Source organism: Typopeltis vanoorti, chromosome 16, assembly GCF_054136105.1.
Source record: "Typopeltis vanoorti isolate ZY-2024b chromosome 16, IOZ_Tvanoo_1.0, whole genome shotgun sequence".
Lineage (NCBI taxonomy): Eukaryota > Metazoa > Arthropoda > Arachnida > Uropygi > Thelyphonidae > Typopeltis > Typopeltis vanoorti.
In genome coordinates this window covers 91520477-91537699 of record NC_143564.1, presented here as the reverse complement: position 1 = coordinate 91537699, position 17223 = coordinate 91520477, and positions in this window count along the sequence as shown.

Below are 17223 nucleotides of genomic sequence, written 5' to 3'. Positions count from 1 at the left end.
ATTTATTCTCAGATTTCTCTTTGACTAAGTTTCGCTCATATTTTCTGTGGACTTTGACCATGAGTGGGTTAAGATAGCAGGTATCTCTCAGGATCCATCCAATCCAGAATAGTGATTTAATTCGAAATTTTGTTTTGTATGATTTCTCATTCATTCAGGCTTTGCATTGACACAAGGTATCTTCGAACTTGAGAAAGCGTTTTTAAAATGGCAAAATAGATAAAGTTCATTTCAAATTGGATTCCATAAGAACATTAAAAGTGGTATTCTAGAAAACTATAGAAAATATTAACCGAAATATAAATGAAAGAGCATTTGTAAACTGGGTATTAAATTTAATCTTAAATTTATGTTAAGAACAGATTGCGTTATCGAATAAAAATTATTAATTTATCGAACAAACTTGCTGTCATCCATTTTCTACCTAACGATTGTATTTAAAATTTAGTGATTTCATTACGGTCAATGGCAAATTAATTCTTGCATAGAAATCTGCTTTGAAGCATCCCACTTAATTATATCATGAAAACTGCGTAGCAGTCTTTTTTTTTTATTCTTGTTTGTAGATATTTAAAACGATGGTAATGGTGCATTCATTGTTGTGGTTTCAATCATTTTTATTTTGCTGTCTCCCTTATAGTACATCGCCTTGCTCATATATCCTTCTAAACCCTAACTTCACCGTCTTCTTTGGTGCTTTATTATAAAAATGGATCCTCACACTCTGTTTCCCAAAACTTATAGGACGTAATAATGAAAGTTTTCCGTTAAGTGCTCTCCATTAGAATGTAAATGAGTTTATTATGAACTTATAAAAATTTTCAGCGTTAGCAACGGGAGTACTGCGCCGCACTTTCCGGTTCGCTAGGAAAATTAGGTATCTGCCTCCTTCCGCATGAATGACGGGAGAACACAAGTAAGAAGATTTCTTTTTGTTTTAGAGTTCGGTGCGAAAATGATGAATGATGCTCAGATGACGATGGAAAAGAAAAGTGGAAAAAGTAAAAGCTAATAATAGACCCCTAAGATGCAAGGTGGGGCGTATCCTTTTCTGTGTTTAATCATAAGTCTTCGTTTATCGTGTTTTTCATTATTTGGGTGTCATGGAAATACTAAATAATACAACCTACATTATGCTTAAAGGAAATCAGATGCAAACAGGTGTGCTCTGACGCAGGAAGCTATTAAAGAATAATGATTCGTTTTGCATGGCCACGCATGCGCATTTCTGTCTAAAGCTAATGGGCTTTTTTAAAAAGAGGCTGCCCTGATTCAATTCAATTTTAGCCAGCTTGCATTATAGGAAAGGGGGAAATAACTGGGCAACAATCATTTTTTTAAGAATAATACCGGAAGGAAGAATGGGAAAACAGCTTGTTATGATTCGGGTGAAATGATGGACTCAATGAATATCAAAGCAAACGAATTTTGCTACAGAAACGTTGAATTTTTTTTTTCTTTTACATGCATTTGCATATATCAACGTGCCATTATTATTACTATTATGAAACCTAGAAACATTTTGAATGGTAAAGTCTTTATCACCTAACTGCTTCTGCAAAGAAATATATTCATCTTTTGAAGGAATGCAAAGTAACTTATTGTATCGAAAAGTGAAGTTTACTCATTATATTTTATCTCGAAAGAAAACAACTTTCCTTCATTCCATGTCGTCATCCGCAACATAAACTTTCTCTATAATGATTTGCAAATTGCTATTTATTCGAAATTGTGTGTCAGAAAAATATGTCATTATTTTAAATTGGCATATCTTTCGTTTTATCGTTCACTTAATGATTTCATCACTCCACTCTTACGAAAATCTGTTTTGAAAACTTCAATGTATGTTTAAACATGATCCATAGTTGATTAGGGTTTTAAATTTGTAACAATCAAAGGTTACTTTGGTGAAATTTTCAGTCAGTTTTATTCGGTCAATTTTACTCTAATCAGAAAAGGCTCAAACCGTAGTTTTGAAAGTATATTGAAAAGAAAGGGAAAAACATCACAGCCTTATTCCCAGTCTACTATTTGAAATATACATTGTAGCCTATGGTTACCCCGACTAGTGATATAATCTAAGGTTATCTACTATACATTAAGTGTGTTGGTTTCAAATAGATTTCCTTGAAACAATTAATTTGCAACTGATAGTAACGAATTAACTAGAATTCCACCCAAGTTTGTTCAATAAATTAATAGTTATTGTTCACTAACACAATCCTTGATTTTTAATCTTGAATTCAAAACCAGTTTATAAATGCTCCTTTAATTTCATTTCAATAAAACTTTTCTTGAATAAAAATTTCTAAGATTGTTTTGTCAGTTGAATGCAGTTTAATCAGGACTTCGCTTCATATGCCATTGTAAAACCAGTTGTCTGGTTCGTAGATGCTTTGTGTCAGATAGATTCGATTGAAAGAGAGGTCTTATAAAAAATACCCAATTGAATCACTAATCTGAAATAGAAAATCATAAAATCAATAAGGTCACAGAGTGCTTAAAGAAGATCAGTATTTTGAGTAATGTCAAATCACTAAATTCTTCTGACCAAATAAATTTATTACTCCTGTCATCCTATAAAATCTGAGATATGAGAGGAATCAGGAATAACTGTGGTGTAATATAATGTGAGGATGTAATGCGAGGATGGTGGACAGCTTTACACTTCAAACAGTGGACAGTAGTCCTTGTTTCCAGTCAGTGGCTATGTGATCGCATCATGAGAGAAACACACAAGTAGTTCAAAATGGCGGTTCTTATAACGCACATACGAAGCAGAAAGTGGTGAAAAAATTTCTTACTGTGGAAGATCGGAGGCATATGGAAATACATATCTTTCTGAAAACGAATGCATTTGGAGAAGATAACTGCTAAGATGACACTGGGACAGACACTTTAGGAATGTTGTAGGACAAATATGGGTTTCTGTTGGCGGGTATATTGAAGAAAGAGGTAACACAATCAATTCAGAACGGTACATGAGAACTTTGCAGATAAAAAATAATGCATCTGTAGATTTTTGCTAACCACGAAGCACTCCTTCTCTATTGTAGCACACGTACTCGAACCAGTTTTCGCATAAGGGTAGCAACATAATTATTTGTCTGGAATGATCTTCTTCATCCCGTTTATAGCCCGCACGGATATCGTACCCTCTGACTACCACCTGTTTGGTGTTTAGATGAATGCACTCTGAGGGGGAAATTTCGGGTACGAATAGGAACCGAAATTTCTTCGTGATGCACCCTGAAAAGTGAAGACTTTTACGGATAAACATTCTGCGTTTCATTCAGCGTTGGCAAAAGTTTATATAAAAATTATGGAGACTTCGTTTGTAAACTGACAGGATGCTTGCTAAAGATAGAGAAACATTCCTAAAGATAGAGACTTATAGTTAAAGTTAGAGAATCCATGTAAAAGCTATTGTTATTATATTTTTATTTTCTGAGAAAAAAATAGAGAGCATCATATTCGTGCCGCCCTTTGTATTTTAATATTATAGACAGATTCATAATAATCTTAAATAAGAACCGTATATCATGTAAACGAAAGACTGAGGTAACTAGCTGCTCTTATGTATGATCAATCATGTTAATCATAGAATGTTGTATCGCATTTTCATGCAGTCGAGAAATCCTTTTTGTTCGATGAATGGTGGTATAATAGTTACTGAAAGACTCCAGTACACATAGAATGGAATATTATTAGAGACATCTGTACATTGCTCTTTCAAGAGGCAACGTCTTTTTTTTTCAAAAAAAGGTCTTCATATACTTCAATTGACTTTAACTGTAGATGTAAAACATAATATTAAAATGTTCAGTTGTTGTTTACAAACTTCACTCTGTAGTTATTTTTGAGTTAGTAAGAAATTTGATTCGTCGACTTCTAAAATAATATGAAATCATGGAAAAGCTCATTGGGAAATGTGGGATGTGGCATGAGAGATGATAGAAGTGCAAACAGAATTTGCAGAAAAGAAAACCTGCAGATCATGAATTATTTCTTCAAGAAAAAAAAATAATCGTAGTTGGACATGGAAAAGTCCAAATGGAAAAATTAGTGAAATTAACTTTATCTTTACCAACAATAAAAGCATATTATCAACAGCTTCACCATTGGAAGTGACCATCGTATGGTATTCGGTAAGGTTCAAATAAGTTGCCAACAAAGAAAGAAGAAAAACATTTTTAAAATAAAAGTGAATATTAAAAACGTTATGTGGACCATCCAAAGCATAGCAATGGAAAAGCTGAATTAAGGATGGAACCATCGCTTAACTTTTAAAAGTAGATGTGAAAATGATCTGCATAGTCTTGGCAAAACGTTTTACCCTATGTATGAGGGGAAATGATATATCAAGAGCATGGAAAAGGCTACCTTTATTCTGATACACAAATAGAAGACTTGAAAACTCTTGATCCATCAGTATAGAATGAGTGGTTTACAAAGTGTTTACAAAAGTCTTTGCTCGATAGGCTTTGTGCAACTTTATACCTTGCACAATCAAAAGAACAGTCAGGCTTTCGAAGTAGTTTTAGCACAATGGACCATATTCAAGTCGTACAAAAGATTAACGAGCAGTGTAATGAATACTAACTACCATTGCATCTTTTTTTATTGAACATGATAAAGCCTTTGATTCAGTAAAATCTCGTGTAATACTCATGTACTATGAATCGAGTAAGCAGAGGAGCCATACATCAGGACCATCACATCAGCATTCACCAATGCAACGACAACAGTTCATTTCAGTGGCAACATCTCTGCTGTGGAAATACAGAGGCATAACACAATGTGATGCAATACCGCCAGAACTATTCACAGCATGTCTAGTAGAAATATGCAGAACTGGAAAACAAAGTCTGAAGATCAATGAAAGACATTTAATTCCTGCAAATGGCATAGTTATCTTTACTTTAGCTGCACATAACTTATAGATTCTTATCCATACGCTTCAAATAGCTGACTTAAAGATAAACTTAAAGAAAATCCAAGTCACGTTCAATCGTTATGTAGCCAGAAATAATAAAAATCGGTAATGATGAAAATTAACAAATGGACTATTACATATACTTAAAACGACGAATATCAAAGGATCAAAATATCATGGAAGAAATTAAAAGACGCACGATGATGGGGTGAAAAGTATTTAGAAAACTACAGTGAATATTAATGAGCCAATTATCATTATGCCTGAAAAGAAAAGTTTCTAACCAATGTATTTTACCTATATTGACATATGGCTGTAAAACGTGAACACTAAATGCAATGGAAATTCAAAAAATTAAGAACAACCCAATTTAGTATGGAAAGAAGTATATATAGCTGGTGTCACAAGACTGGATCACAAAAGGAATACGTGGATAAGAATTCAAACCAAAATCTCCGACATCATAGAAAGAGTAAACATCTTAATCGGAAAGGTGCAGGCATATTGCAGAAAGTCAAAATCAAAAACGGACAAACGAAGTACTAGGTTGGATTCCATGGGGGAAAGAACGATCACAAAGCCGATGTAAATCTAAATCAAAGCGAACCTGTAAGAAATGGATTATCTATGAGCCAGAATTATTTCTTCAAGAGAGCATCAAACATTTAGGGAGATGGTTTTCCACTGTAGAAGAATTTGAGGTTAGGAAAAAAAATAACATCAGATATCTTTTAAGGAGATCATACCGTATAAGTCAAGTTACATATCCTCATTTAAAGATGGAAAACGTATCCTTTTCCACATTGAAGAATTATATTTAGAATGGGAAGTAATCAGTGGTAAAAGATCTTGATGCGTGCGATAGTTAAGCATTGGGAGATTTAGCAAACGAATAGATGGAAGATCGAGTGTTCTCTGGTGAGAAGAAAAAATGTGGATAAGGATTGTTTTCTGTAAAAGTGGTCCACTGTAACACTGAAGAGAAGGATCATGGATAGAACTGAGTCTTGGAGAATCTGAAGAGATCAAGCCGGCCACAAAAACTGAACAGTCAGCGAAAAAGCTGCCACTCAGTAATTACTTTTGTGCAGAAAAGCATGCGTACAAAAACTAAATAAATAAATAAAAATATTACAGGAATTTCTTGATTAGGATAAAATGTCCTGGAAATGACAGGAGCAACAAGACCTTCCTCTAAATCTTTCCATTTCATGCGTTTAGAGGTGGGTAGGTGGTGTAGTCTAGAAAACTCAATCTGGATACAGAATGGCGGAATGTTTAATGCATATTGATAAACTTATGGGTGTCTAGGTGGTGAATAAATGTATTGTTATGAGACAACAACAATAAACGTCGTCTCAGGAATTATCCTTGGTTGCAGGAAGTGATTTTATCGAGTTAGGTGGTTGGATTTACGTCCGATGCAACCCTCCATTTACGGCTATTAAACCAGTGCATTATGTCAGTTAAATCTGTCTGTTGTAGTGACTGGTTTGCTTGTTTTGTGGGATGAATAACCGAGTTTCCCTTAGGAAAATCCCTGCCACTCCGTATATGACCGGCTAACTCACCTACCGCTGAAACACCCTAATAATTGTTCTTCGCGTTCTAGACGGGATTCGAACTGTGGTCTTTACAGCCAACGGGCATCGTCGAAACGGGCTGAAGTAGGCGAATAATGATGTCATGATATAAGCTTAAACTTTATGTGTTATTAGTTTGGTGCAATCTTGATCAGAGAGAGAGAGAGAGAGAAATACAGAAAGAAAGAAAGTGAAATGAAAACAAAGATCACACAAAATTGAGTGCAGTTATTTTTGGAAACAATCAGAAATACCGCTTATACAACGAACGAATTTTGTTCGTTTCGCCCATTCCAAGCTGGAGTTTGGTTTTATTAACTATTGTTTTGGCATGTGTTGCTCGCTTTGGTGCATGCTGAAAAAGGAGATGTGTGTTCTTTCATTAAACCATAGAGGTCATAACTATCAATAAATTTTCAAATACAATGGGAAATTTGCAATAATGAGAAACATACCATCTAAAATTAGATCCTCTAAATTGGAAATTTGGAGGGAATTATTTGGTAGGTGAACGATTTCCGTTACATCAAATAAATCAACATTCTCCATTATGTAATACAATTTTGCGTTAATTGTTCTTAAAGAGGCCAATCAAACTCTACACAAAATCTGCATAGTGCTTCCGCTATGGATACTGTCAATCAGAAAGTCAATCAAGGAAGTTATATTTTCAGTACAGGCTGCTTAATGGTTGCTGTCTGCATTTCACTTGGAATGGCCCGTCTGGTGACTGTATAAATTATTGTCCATAATACAGCTATGGATTTTTTTATTTATTGAGTTTTCTTAATGAAAAAGAGAATGCGTTACTTTCGGATGAAATTTAGTGATTAACATAGGAGACAGTAGAGAACTAGGCCCAAGTGGAGACAGTAGAGAACTGTCTCCACTTGGGCCTGGCTCCCACTGAAGAGACCCCAATAAAGGTCGAAACTAGTCTGGGTAGTGGCCCTTCCCTTAATGCATAACATTATACATATCCGCAAGGAGATGTGTGTTGCATTATGGGAGATACTGAGATAGGAGTGTTGGTAGCTTGCTCGACCTTTGCAAGGAGTCGCCCGGTGTTGTACCACTTTACCCCAGTCCTAAAGATACTTTCAGGCGCAAACTTTGTTTTCACACACTTGGATAAAGGATTAAACTAAATTTATTATAGTCTGATCAAGTGAAAAATAAAGTTTCAACTTAAATACTTCTTTAGGAAAGTTGATTCAATCAATGAAGAGTAGGGTCAAAGATTTGATCCAGGATACAAAAGAGATAGAAAGTAGATAATCATACCACAGCCAATCAAATTGTATGAGTGCTTGAAAAATGAAACTGGATCTTTCATATAAGAAAATGACAATTAAAGAGCTATTTGAAAACAAAACAAACAAAACAATTTTGGCAGAAAAGGAAAATAATATTATAAATAAGGATTGCGAATAAACATTTGGCCTGTATATGAAGAGATCATAAAATTTCTTTTTCTATTTTCAATGTATTTTATCCATAACTATCATATAATAATTTTTATTTTGTTATATTAATAATTTTGAGAAAATGAAGAAACACCTACGAGATAATTTCCATATTTAGAAGAAATCCGTACGCATCCCCTCCCGTTAAAATTCATAACCTTGGGTAATTATGTACATCCTCGTCTGATTGCCTATTTTGTGTTGATAACAAGCGTTTCTGGCATCGAGTAACTTTTCACATCCAGGATGCAACTGATACTATAAATGATGCTTGAGCTGTTTTGAAAATAACATTGAGCTAACTTTTTCCTTTTACTCGGTATATTATGTCTATGAGCATTACTGGGTTCACTAGAGGGTTCAACTATTTTTCGTGAATAAAAGCCAGGCAAACGTCTCAGATCTGATAACTCAGCATCGGTTGAGAAGAAAAAAAGAACGTTCTTCCTCTTTTGCCGGAGGAGAACCAAGTCATTCGGTAAAGTTCAACTTCCATCAGGAACGTTTCTAGTAAACAAGAAGGAAAACGGCTTTGTAAACTGACTACATAGCATAATTGAAAATACATATTTGGAAACATATACAGTCCTCGTGTAAAGCTAGACATGAATCGCGCTTCATTGGAGTACCTAATCTTTCATGACTGATTTTAGAAATAAAATCTTCTTCCACAATCTGTTTTTTTTAAAAAAAACCAGAAGCCATTAAAGACTACTGCATACTGAACAATCCATCGTCATAGTAATTATGAAACTAATAAATAGCGTAGTTAATGATAATACCATTATGGAACTACCTAAATGCCTTGGATAAAAGCCTCAAAATCTTTTCTCCTGGAATTGTAACTAATTATAAACATTATCTTGAAGCATTCATGTTACTAAGCTGTAGTTTTTTTCGCCTATGTATCTTAATGAGACGCACAGATCATATTGTCCATTCTTGATCAAAATTGGAATTGGTAAATAAATTTACTAATTTAATTATTTAACACACGAAATTAAATTAATTTGAAAAAGCAAATTTATGAGTTAGTTTGAACTATGAAATACGAAGCGACGGGCAAATATCTTCTGTTTTTATCTCGTAAATATCTTGTGTGAACGATGGAACTGATTCATAACATGCGCATTCTGGGAACTTTATAATAATGTTTTAACATTCCAAAGAATCGAAAAAATATACGAGTTTTCGAAATCGCTATAAGGGATAAAGAAACATATACTAAACAAACTTTTAACAATGATCTCTCTCTCTCTCTCTCTCTCTCTCTCTCTCTCTCTCTCTCTCTCTCTCTCTCTCTCTCTCTCTCCCCAGTTGAAAATATGGTGCATTTTCGTGACAAAAAAATACATACAGTTCCATCACGTATTGCATGTATCTTCATTTAAAATACAAACAGCTCTGTGAACCCGCACTTAATGTTGTCGAAGGAGGACGTAAATAGGATTCTTCGAAGTATATTTCTCAAGAACTTATGCGCAGTCCGTTTGTGTTTTGTCACTATGGAACAAGTATTCAGACTGGGCAAGTTTTGAACACTCATTGTTTGGCACGTTCTTGATGTTCCAAATTGCCTATTCTGCAGTGGTGGGGATGCATTGCTTGTCCGATATTTCTCCCTTTGATAAGTTCATATTCATCCTGTACCGATTCTTGTCTATTATAATTCTACTAAAAACGATTGCCTAGCAATGAGCATAGTTCTATTCCTAATGAGGTGATTCAGCAGTTGGTTTCATAGACGAGTCAATGGGACCACACGTGCATTATAAAATAACTTGTTCCATAAATGCAAATTTCAAAAAAGCGTGAAAAATGCCAAGGGAGTTTGTTTGTAGAAGTGGATAGTTTTGTAAGCATATTTGAGTACAAGAATTAGTTTATTCCCGCAGCACTCCTATAAGAACATTTGACCTAGTTTGACATATCGCAAACTTTGGTTTGAATAGTTATCCACAGTTTAACACACTGAGCAAAATGAAGTTTCCATCACATATTAACTCAAGTAGATTACGTTTTTTACGTAATCAGAAACAGTTGGGTTTAGAACAGTCACTCTGATAATGGCTTTGGCTTTTCAACTAAATGCACCTCCAGAAATGAATTTTTTTTATAGTGTTAGTGTCAATTCAATCATTTTCTGTGTATGATAATCGCCAAATATCACCTGATCCTATGTATTTCTGTATATCGAAAAGTATCGTTTTTCAAAATAGTGGTACAATAATTAATCAAAATAATAACAATAATTTCGACTTTTTATAAACACCAGATGGCAGCACCATCAAAGAGCAAATTTAGAGAGCGAATCAAAGCATCAAAGAGCGAATACTGACAAAATGAAATTATAATTTGTTGCACTTCCTCTTTAATATAAATTATAACTTGTTATATAACAGAAATAATACTTTATTCTGTATTCCAAATTCACAATTACTCATGTAGAAATCATTACAAATAAACCTTAATCGTTAGCACAATATATCTACTAATCATCTTATTTCTGAAATCTTTAGATTGAAATTGTATTTTGGTATATTCTCTGATTGAATTTTATACATCAAATGGACTTCTTTTTCATTATCACATCTAACTGTGCATCATTTATGACCGATGAAACTGTCAATGTCGAATGTAATCATTCACTCCATGCTGTGGCTAGGATGACATATTTCTATTTCCCGAAGAGGATGAGGCTTGCCTTCTCTTTTGAAAGAACTTCACCAAATTTAAAAGCATCCCGTCGCGCTTTCTGAAACTTTGCGTTTCTTATTTAAATAGTTCCTTTGACAATTCAGCAGTCGACTGGAACAGCATGCAAAATAATATCAAAAGAAAACGCATATAGGAAAGATACTCTACGTCTGAAAATTTTCTTCACGTATATTCTCCTTTCATAACTTATGGATGCAATTTATAAACCTGCTAAAAATTTGTACTACAAAGTAACACAGCGCACTTACAAATACACGTATACGATCAGCTACTTCGGATGATACGCAAAAAGTAAATTAGAATTTACTTTATCATTATAAATCTTGCATGATAAATATTTTTATCATGCAAGACCATTACTTAAATATACGGACGTCAAAAACATCTTTTCTCTCCCAAAGGGGTAGAAAAGATTTCATAATCAATGTCTATTCTTATAAGATACCTATGAAAAGAAATATTCCTTCACAACATTACATGTGTGGTATTTAACCGCCACTGTGACTTTAAAAATAACATTGTGTATATTGTTCGAAGATTCACTCTTCTGAAGTTATTAAATTTTCTACTATTCCATTCATCAATCCCCTGTGGGTAGTGCATTCGGTTCAGCTAAATAGAGTGAAAATGAATAGATGAACTTTTATATACACAGCTCTTTTATAAGGCAAAATGTCTTGACAGAATTGGATTTTACTTCATGTTATATTCCATTTTGAACTTTAACCTCATCGGGGAAGTATTCATATGACTGATATTCATATACAAATGAAGTTATAAAATTTTAAATATGAATATATTCTATCTTCATTTTCACTCATTTAATATGGATTTTCTTAAGACATTTTCGTAGACATCTTTTTGTAAGTATAATGTGTGAATTTTAATGTGAATCATAATTAAATATAGCATACAAATTTTAGTAAAAATCAAAAATACTAACTAAAATCAACCTTACTTATTCCCAGATAGTTTTGGAATTATTCATCAGAAATTAATAAATAAAATTAATATTTTTGCTTAATTCTGTTACTGTTACTTTCTGTTTGGAGGGGGAAAATAGTTATGCGAATTCTTGAACGGAAGCCATGCTATCACCAATCCTTCACAGTATAAAAGCAAATTAGTGTCTAATTTTACATTAGACAAACAAAATCGGCAGAACACTGATATATATCATTAAAGTATTCCTATTTTTGATACGTTAGCGCTTATGTTTTATGCTCAACTAAAAATAATATTTCTTTTCTTCTTCATAATTATTAATTTGAGATTCATAAGCGTTATAATCAGTTAGTTGGAGAATGGTTGGATTCTGTACATTTAATTCACAATCTGCACGAACCTAAAATGATTAACGTGTTATAACATCGCATGCCACTATAATCAATAGTGAAATACTCAAAGAAGTTAACCTTTTGGTATACCGTATACGTTAACTTGGGAATAGTGGTATTACATCAAACTGAAGCCTATAAATCTAGAGTTATCCATTCCATTCACATCTTCTATTCAACATTAATCCTTCCCCAAAATTGTGTAACAAATAATAATAATTTTTGACTCTAAAAAACTACTTATGACTCAAAAGGAGCATTTAATAAAGAACTTAAATGGTGGTTCTACTTGAAGAATAATATAACAAATAATCTAATTGCATTTTAGTACTATGTCCTGTAGTCCATGCAGTAGCAATGCTGTAATTGTTTAATTTAGTGGTTCATAAGTGTAAGTTTAACTCTCGATTCTAACCTAATGTTAAATTTAAAAAAGTGTTAATTTTGTTTCGAAAAAACTCGCACTCAAATGAATTCAACAATGAAGACAATAACAAGCTGTGTCAAATTTACTCTTCTATTGGCTTCCAACTTTGAGCAAGAAGTTGGAACTTGCGAAGAAAAGACCCTCTCATAAAAGAGTGAAGAAAAATAAATAGTAATCCCTGCTACCAATTCATGACGAGACCTCCCATATTTAAGTATAAATCGCCTTAAACCCCGACGTCTCCTATTAATACTGAGTGAAGAATAAATAGCGATTTCAACGTTAATTCGAAATGACTAGAAATTTGGAAGAAAAAATCGCCACTTGACTTAAACGAGTATATCCTTCCCAACCAAAATCCATAAGGAATTCTCCATGTCACCTATGGAAAAAATTAAATAGGATACTCACAGAGGACATCACCTACATGGGGAAGATCACCTATACCTCAATGTGACTGTGGGGCTACAAACCAAACCATCCGACACATTGTGGAGAATTGCAACATAAAAGCCTACCCTAGCAATCGGATGGACTTTTTGAGGCATTTAGCTCTTGAATGGCTAGCTGAACTAGATTTAAAATTTCAGTCGCTTTTTACCTGAAGTTTATATTTTTACTAGTTATTTGTACGTATGCATTACTTGTCTCATTTATCCTGTCTACACAAATGTTTATTATATATATTGATGTGATGTGTCTTTTTGATTATGTCATACGCCAAATAAATAAATAAATAAATGTTTACTATAGCGATTCATTAGGTGTAAGTTTAACTCTCGATTGTAATCTAATACTAAATAAAAATTGTTAATGTTGTCAGAAATACGTATAACCTTGTTTTCTGACAAAATTATCCTAAGTAACCGAATATAATTATCTATTAGGTTGTCACTGAAATTCTATCCTTCTGGTGATAACCGAATAATTATATGAAGAAATAGCGCAAAAAATTATTTTCTCTACTAGTATTGGAAAATAGTCAGGGAATGGGAAAAATTGTATTTTTTTTATGTGAAGACGATATGATGAACTTGTCCGTATCATCACTAATAATCTATCATGTGACAAAGCCAGCCAACTAGAGAGAGAGAGAGAAAGAGAGAGAGAATGTAATGCTAATAATTTCTATCGCATAGTTTCAAACTGCCTGTAATGACACAGTTATACAAAAATGCATACTGCTCTACTTAAAACAAGCAGGATAGTGTCTTTTGACCTAATCATATCCAAACGTCACGCACTATTCTGAACAGGTAATCTTCTACAGAAGGACATTGTAGTTTTTCGTTACAGGAATATTTTTATTATACACAAGACTATAACTCAGAACACAATAAATATTTTATGTAGAAGGAGTTTTATGTTGAGTGTTCAATGATGATTTCGCATTATTTTTTCTTTTGGAATAAAATTTGAAATGACATCAAATAACGATTGACTTTCTAAGGATCACTTAGAATATTTATCAAAGTGGGTCCTACAAATTAGAAGACAAGCATGGATTAATCATAATTTCTTAATCATAGTTTTATATAACATTCTAATAGTTTGACGATTTTCTTGATTTATACACATTTACATTTTGTATTTTGTTTTTATTTTTATATAAGCAAATATAAAACTCTAATACACTTTTTTTTATTAAACTTTAGAACATTAACTCCCTAATGTAAAGTTTAGCTTACATTCAAAACAGAAACGATGTTTAAATTTTTACACATTCAAAGTTTATATAAACAAGAAACTTAAACTCCGTCAACGATCGAAATCAATAATTTCTTAACATTCCTCGCCTTCGCTTCCTCGATTAGGATTATGAAAGTTTAGGAAAAATGTTTTTAAATACTTGGAAAAGATGATAATTTAACACATAGTGATTAATAATTGTTCCTCTGAAGAAGATAAGCAATTTCTAGGATTTCTCATTTATGCTGAGAAGATCAATTTCTCATTTGCAATCATCAGCATAAATGAGAAATTCCAGAAATTAGAGATAAATATTAGATGATCCATCACAATTATTTCATGAATACCTGAAACATATAGGATTTTCAAGAAATAGTATCTGTATGAACAGTCATTCATATGCAATGCTCGCAGCAAAAGAGAAAAGTTTAGTTTTTGGAAAACGTTTGGGAAAACGGAAGGGAAAACTCTGTTCCAAAGAACAACGGTAAAATAAGAAGAAGACAACAATACGTTGAGTCGACAATTTTGGATCTGATCCGTTTAGGAATGTTAAAACCAGAAGCATCCTCGTGTTCCTTTATAAATGGAGGAAATTGGAAAAATGGCGGTGGCCTGGTCAGTAGATCAGGATCGATGGAAATACAGAAAAGACAAAATGCAAAAACAGAGCATCTATGGGAAATCAATGGAGGTAGTTCAGAGTTGTGCCATCTATTAAGAGAATAACTCTCCTCTGAATAGAAATAAGCATTCTAAAGGATTTGGTGGACCACCCGAAATGTAAGAACGAAGTTCCAAGGAAGGTTGGGCTGATTTATATATATGTATATCGACAATTTTCGATATATATATATATATATATATATATATATATATATATATATATATATATATATGCATATGAGTAGGAGATAAATATTATTTATTGCGAAATAATTCAGTTTTTGGAAGCTAACGAAGTTACGAACGTGATGTGTTTGAATAGGCTTGACAAAAGAGTCGACCTAACAAAGAAAACTGGTTGGCGAGAGAAACATTTTCCAAAATGAAGTAGAGTGAAGCAGGGTCACTGTCTTTCTTCTGGGAAATAAGACTGGATTATTCTTTTTTTTTTTTTTTTTTTGAAACATTAAGATTCACTGGATTCCCTTACTCTACTTGAGAAAGGCAAGGAGGCCGGCATTGGTTATAGATCTTTTGAAGCCTTATTCATTTGAATATTATAGTTTTGTGAATAAGAGTAATAAGCTGTGAATTCTAATCGCGTCGTGGGAATGGATGTTTGTGATTGTTTTAGATGGGAGAAAAATTGCATTGCTCGGTGTGAGACCACTTTCCAGATTATAACCAGACAAAATTCTTAGCTCATCCACAGTACAAAATGAATGTTCTGTAGGTTTTCAAATAACCTTTCGTGGGTGTGAGCAACACAAATAAAATAGAGATTACTGTCCTCTGCAAAGCTGTGAAGAGGATTTGAAATTAGAATTAGAAAGGAGAGCGAGAGAGAGTCATTGATGTATAGGAGAAAAAGTGCAGATCAAAAGCAGAGAGGTCTGAGTCATTGATGGAAAAATCTGATTAGACGAGACTATCCCATATCTTCTGTGAAAGACCGGAGAGAAAGGTGGTTACCAAATCACAAAAGGTAGTAGAAAGACCATAAGATGGTAGATTGACGTGAAGGCCACGATACGGATCAGCTGTCTTAGACATATCAAGAGACACCAGTATGTTTCTTGAAACTTTTCCATGGAATGTGTCCAAAAGTTATTACGTGTGTAAAGGCTGATAATTCGTTATTTATCGCTCATCGTTCTCGTGTACAAGGAAAATATTTTCTTCCATCCGGTATAAATATAAATATGAAAGAAAACCGGTCGCTAGGCTGTCACGGTGCATCGGGCGCGTCCCTTCGGTGATAGATGAGGAGGATGGTCGGTGGTACTACTTTGTAGGCCTCTCGGCTAGGTCCAAGGGATCCCGCTAACCAACGATAGCTTGGTCCTCCATTCATATTGGCGGTTGGATGGTTCTGGCGGCCCATTCCCTAAAAACAGCTGCTATGTAAAGCATCGTGTCTCATTAGAAGAGAAATAAAGCTCGTGTGGTCTCAATACGCCCTAAACTGTGGTGTTAGGGTGATGAAACAGGCTGTGTGGCATCGTCAATCAATGAACTTCATAAAGAAGCTCAAAGCAGAAATTGCTTTAAGATTGCTCCTTAGAATGTACGAGGTTTGCATAAACCTGGGAAATTCGCTAATGTGATGAGAGAGAGAGAGAGAGAGAGAGAGAGAGAGATGAAGAGACTGAATATTGGCATATTGGGAATAAACACCTAAAACATTTTGGAAGAGTTCGTCGGACTTTGAGTCGAAACTTCTAAATGATAAGACATAAAGTATTATATTATTCAGGTGGAGAAATGTCAAAGAGAGGTGTAGCGTTCATTGTGGAGAAGAAAATTAGTAACAAAATCACTTGCATAATTAAAAAATCAGATAGTGTTATAGCTATTCTAGTGAATGCCAAGCCAAGAGGCATGCTTATCATTTAGATATATGCTCCTACAGAACAGAGTGAAGAAGTAGATGTCGATAACATGTATGATGAAAATAGAGTTGTGTATTATGGTAGCTGGAGACAAGAAAAATTGAGTTATTTGTGTTATGGGTGACTGGAATGCAAACGTTGGATCAAAGAGAACATCTACACATGTAGAACCATTTGGATTTGGAATTCGGAATGAGAGAAGACAAAAATTAGTTTAGTTGACTTCTGCAACAAACATAATCTTATCATAACTAACACTTATTTTGAACAAAAATCAACAGCAAGAAACACCTGGGAAAATCTTCATGAAAGATATAAAAATCAGTTAGACTATATTGTGATCAATAAGCGTTACTTCATCGGAGTGCGGAACTCAATGGTCATGCAAAGTGCTGACTGTGGATCTGATCATAAACTACGTAGTCCTAATGATGGTAAATATTCGTCTGAAAGCAATAAAAATTAAAAGGAAACAAACCCATAATTGAGATTTTCAGATACTATACACA